The following is a 6047-nucleotide window of genomic DNA, read 5'->3' on the forward strand; positions in this document are numbered from 1 at the left end:
ACTGCGATGCTGCGTGGGCTCCTGGGGGGAAGGTTACACGTTACCCCTCAGCAGCATGCATACATGAGTTGGGTTTAGATGGCAAGGGTTTTTTTGGTAGCAGGGGGGCTGCAGCGGTGGCCTCTGTGAGGAGACACCAGAAGCTGCCTCCATGTTGGGCAGAGCCAGCTCCAGCCAGCTCCGAGATGGACCCGCTGCTGTACAGCTGCAGCTGGGAGAGAGAGGAGCAAGAAGATGGCCAACAACCCTGCAGCCCCCAGCGCGGGGCAGGAGGGGCTCCAGGCGCCGGAGCAGAGGGTCCCTGGCAGCCCCGGGGGAAGCCCCCGGGGAGGCCGGCTGTGCCCCTGCAGCCATGGAGCTCCACGGGGGAGCAGATCTGCACCCGCACCCGGGGAGGGCCCCACGCTGGAGCAGGGGGATGCCCGAAGGAGGCCGTGACCCCGTGGGCAGCCCGCGCCGGGGCCGGCTGCCGCCCGGAACTGCAGCCCGTGGGGGAACTCCATGCTGGAGCAGGGGCAGAGCGTGAGGAGCAGCAGGTAGGAAGCATTACGCACTGACCCAGCCCCCATTCCCCATGCCCTCGCGTCGCGTGCGGAGAGCGGAGGTAGAACAGCCGCGCGCGAAGTTGAGCCTAGGAAGGAGGCGGGGGGGGGGGAAGGGATTTTTAGTTTTGTTTTTGCCTCTCATTATCCTACTCTGTTTTTAATTAGCAATAAATTAATCTTCCCGAATTCCAGTCCTTTGCCCATGACGGTAATTGGTGAGCAATCTCCCTGTCCGAATCTCAACCCACGAGCTTTTCCATCATATTTTCTCCCTCTGTCCTGGTGAGGGGGGGGAGTGGGAACGTGGCTGGGTGGGCACCTGGCAGCCAGCCAGGTCAACGGACCACAACACGTTTCTGGAAATCACTGTGTTCTTGTCACAACTTCTGCATCACAGTTCAGACACATAGAAAAGAAAAAAAAAAAATCATAATCTTCATAACAAAAAGCCCTTTCTAGGTTTTTCTTGAGGTCTCCATATGGAGCAGAGCTTACGTGTTCTGCTGTCATGCTACAGTAATTTGCTTTTGTAAGCAAATATTCTTTCTCACTTCGCAGCTCTTGTTAGGAAAGTGCACTTAATGCTCGCTGCCTGGTTTTCATTTGGCTGCGAGTCTCTCTCCATCCCCTCTGGGTCTTCCTGTGATTTCCGTCAGCACTGTGCTCTCACCATCCAAAATGATACTGCCTGGCTGAGCGCTAGTCCCACCCATTTAGAGGAAACACTCCTCTTCTTGGAAGAGACGTTAGGAGACAAGAACAGGCCAGATCTTTTGAGGAATACACAACCGTATAAAATACCTTCTCCATTTCCCCTCTCCCACACAAGTGGCACCCAAATGTCACTGGAGCTTGTCCTTTAAAGGAATAATTCATCACCTGTCCATTCCATACCTCTACCAGCATCAAAACCTGCCCTGTACAGCTCAAAACCCAGGTCATACCTAAAGAGCTTTTTTAGGGAGAAGGAGAAGTTGAAGGACATGCATTCTATCCATAGGCCCAATACATCTGGACTGCTCATCCGAAAAAAAAAAAAAATTAACACACTCAAGAGGGATCTGATTGCATTCGTGGCCTAAAAACAGCAAGGGAGGAATACCCTGAAAGGGCAGGACATCCCTCTTGGATCAATACAAAAACTGCTGATACTACAACACCAGATGGACACATGGCACGGCACCGGGATGGAGGGTTACCAGTTCCACCCTCACTAGGAGGAAGAAAAAGAACAGCACGTAGCACCCTAGGCAGAGCATTGCTCTGGGCGGCACAAAGTCCCTAGTTTGCGGCAAAGCCAGCCATGACTTGGTGCCAGCTCCTTCCACACCGTCCTCTGCCTGAGCCCCGTATTTACACATAAACCAGCTGCCATTCCTGTCACTGAACTCTTGCAACGCTGTTTTTCTGTTACTGGGAACCACGATGGATGACATGTAAGAGAAGGCAGAGATGATGCTGGCAGTAAAGCTACTGCAGCTTAAGTCCACTGTGCCTCAGCTGAGGGGCAGCACCCGATTTGGGGAGCGCTGCGGTGGAGCGCACGCGCAGGGTAAGCTGGGCTCCCTTGAACCAAAGGTTCCCCGTCGCTCGGGTGGATTATCCTTCAAGATGAGGCGCTGCATGAGCCTGTTGGCTCTGCCCAGCTGCCTGGCGCTGACGGAGCAGGGCAGCCGCGAGCCCCGGCAGCGGGCAGGCTGGGAACCGCACGCGTAACCCACCTCTGATGCACCTGCCCTCTGATAAGCACACTGGTCGCCTGGGGAAGCCGGAAAGTTTTGAGTGTGGCATCACATTCATCTGACACAGGTTTTTCAAGAACTGCTACATGGGTGACGAGTTACCTGTTTATTGTAAACTTTGGCGATTACAGTAAACTCAGTTTCTTTGTCCTTGAGACAGATTTAGACACGTTCAGCTTCTTTCACCTAAGATCCAGCCCTTATACACTTGCTGTTCCTTCCCAGCACCTCCTTTTGTGTTCCCAGTTTCAGATCTTACTGCTCCTCAAGTATCAAATAACAAGAGAACCCTCCATGAGTCACAGGACTGAAGAGGAGTTATTTCCTAACAGGAAACTAAATAGAAAATCAGTTTCAATTCCCCACGCTGCTTAATGCAGTCTAACCACAAATTTTCTCGAGGCCACATCTTAGTGCAACACTTGGGGTGTGGCAACCTAATGTTAGCATACTGCTCACATGTAAAGCGCTAGCAGATCTATGGTGTTCTCCCCAGTGGCATTAATAACCTTTTGACTCTGGAAAGCTGACCTGTAGAAAACATGGAAGCTCTGAATCCAACTCCAAGCAGCGGTACTTTCGGAGAATTAGTGAAAATCTGCCTGGCTGGGGAAAGCCGCTGTCCTAGCAGGTAGGATGCAGTTTGCAAGATCCGGTGACAGTAGCCTCATTTCTCACTTCACGCTGCCTGTGCTGCTTTCCCCCGCTGGCAGTCTTGTCTGCAAAAGGAAGTTTACAAAGAGAAAAGCCAGCCACGTGCTCACAGCTATGGCCTCCAACGTCCCTTTGGGTTGGTAACTAAACAGTCTTGTAAAACAGTTCTTTTGTCAAAAAAGTGCTGTCAAAAAAAGTCATGACAACGATCTGCACAAATTTGCCTACTTTCTTCCCCTCCCCCAGAGCAGATGCACAAGAAGGGCTATTGAAAAAGCTCCGAGTTCACGCCAGCTTTATGCTTACCTGTAGCAACAAACCCAGCCTGAAGCCAGATGCTGCCAATCTGAACCTGCCCACAGCTGGTTTTGAACACACGTGCACATCTGGGAAGGTGGCGGCCAGGACCAGCGCTGCAGCTCATGGCCACAGTGCCGGGAGCCAAGAACAAGGAGCCCACAGCGAGTCCAACAGTTCACCTATGCCGGAGTCACACCTCCTTCCGCAGGCACGTCACTACCACAGCAAGATTTTCTCCTTTTTTGTGTTTTTGGGGTTTTTTTGTTTGTGTTTTTTTGGTTACTTCATGTAACGTTTTACTCACCACCTCCTCCCCGAAACCGCATCCGACTGAAGCGCAAACAGTACAGAAACCTCAGGAGGAAGCTTCAGACAGATCACATGAAAGATGCTGAATTTAAACTGAAAAAATCCCAAAGAAATTTGAGGGAGCATAAAAACGACTAAGGTCTTTGACATGACAGAAAATGGAGACAGAAGGCATTGTTTAATGAATTATCACAGAAATGAAATACAACAACATGGGTTAAAATACTTTTAAATTGTTTATTATAAAATACATATTTACACCTGAAGGCACTTTGAAACCGTTACAAAATTTTCATATAAGCTATTGTTTTAGCTGTTCAGCAAGTCCGAAAATATTTTTTCTATCATCACCTAAAAAGGTGAAAAAATCTGAACTGCATCCAGTTGTAATACATTCATTTTTCTAATGAAAAAACACTACACGTAATGACAACTAATAAGGATTTTAGCACCATCAGTTTTCTAGAGTTTCAGAGAATACAGTAACAGTGTGGTGAGCAGATATGTGAGGAGAGATCTGCATGATGTTGAATTAAAACCAAATCAACTAACCTCTCGTCATAGAGTATTGCTGAAAGACTTACGCTGTTAAGCCTGATCTGTGTTTCCCATCCAGAAAGGCTGCAATCATCCATGCAAATAAAGCAGACTCTGCCGAAAGCTAAATCAAGATTCCCCATTTCCCCCAGAGCACAGGAAGCTTTTAGGGACTGGAGTTTATACAGTGAATGGCTATAGTTCTAACAGAACTGATGAGCAGATCAAGACAGAAAGGCTGTTTCTCTTGTACTCCCCCCCCCCGCCCCGCCAAGATCTGAAGACAAATATTAAAAATTGAATAAAACTAAAGGAACTGAACAGAAGAATCTACATGAAACCTAGTCCACTGCACGGCCATTTCCTCATACTGCAGCTCTCTATGGTCAAACCTTTCAGAAATAAGAACCTTTTTTTGGAAGTAAAGATCAAATATTTAAGCAGTTAATAATTCAAAAACAAATTACGGAGTTTGTAAACTTCCCACTCCCTGCTGAGTAGGGTCCCTGCACATGTACACTTTTAAATCCATTTTTCTTCCATCATTGCTGGCCAGATTCATTAGCTGAGACTGCCTGAAATCATCACAGTATTCTTCTCTGGAACTGTGGGACAGCAGATCTTGTAGCATATACTACACAAACCAAACGATGACATGAACAGAGCTCCTTAAACAAGTCCTATGTAATCATTCAATACTTTTTTTCAGTTCAATATACACATAAACTGAAAAATACAGTGCTGAGAAGTTTCTCTACGGCTCTCATCTTAAATGCAATTATGAAATAAGATCAAGCTACTGATTTACAGTAATGAATAAACCTTGACTTTTCCCCATCTTGGTAAAATAAAGCCTACCAAATCACTCAGTGTTAAAAAAATAGTTACAAGAATTGGATGCTGGAATTTACACATTTCCAATGAATCCAAGCCTTTAACAGCTATAAAAAAAAACCAAACCTATACACACACATGCCTTATCTGATGGGCTTACATTCAGTGTAGATACTACACAAAGAGGTTAAGATAGTCAGAAAAAAATAAAATGAAGAGACATAATTTGTTAAATGAATTTGTGCATTTGAACAGCTGTAAGATGGCCAAAGCCGCAGCTGTTTTTCATCTGTAACCAGCTTGTACTTCTTCATGGGTAAGCTGCAATACGTATGAACAGCTTCTACAGCAGGGCTGCTACCAGGCTTCCAACAGGAAAGGAGCAGCACCCATGGTGGCATCCTCTGGCTCAAGGTAATTCAGACTCACCGAACTGTATCTTGGTGCTTTTTCAGATGTCAGTGTCCAATTTAAGCCACTGCTATATGTACTTTTTGATTATTGCCTTTGTTATTGCAAAAAGCTGCCTGATCCATGGCATAACGTATGCTCTTACTAGTTCTGACAGGAGATGGAGCACAGCACAAATGATACAGTTCAAAACTCCTCAGCCCTTCCTGAGGCTAAATGACCAATTTGTTCTCCACTCCAGTTACTCCATAGTAAAATAATGCATAAAATTCCACATTCTTTTAAAATAAGGCACTTCTAAACTTTCTTCCCCAAATACCAAGAGCTTGAGGAAACTTAACTGACTTCAGTCATTTCCTTATAATTCTTATTCCAAAAATAAAACCCATATTACTAGAAGCCGAGTTAACACTCAGAACTCACGATGCTCTAAATTATGCTCGAGAACATTCAATATGGCTTTCTACAGATGACTCTCTTGCTAAAACAGCTCAAATAGAGTAACTTTTATCACAGCATGGCCTTTGGGAACAAAGATCATCATCACCTCTCATTCTCTGGCATTTACTACTTAACCTTTGCTTTTTGCACCCTGTGGAAGTCAGGTAAAAGTTCGATGTTAAAGAAACCTGGCAGTTGTCTGTATACCAGAGCAAGAAATAAATAGCACAACAGCTGTATCCAACTCCATAGCTTTTAGATCCCACAGAAAACT

The sequence above is a fragment of the Phaethon aethereus genome, assembly GCF_964289735.1.
Source record: "Phaethon aethereus genome assembly, chromosome: 16".
In the NCBI taxonomy this organism is placed as follows: Eukaryota; Metazoa; Chordata; class Aves; order Phaethontiformes; family Phaethontidae; genus Phaethon; species Phaethon aethereus.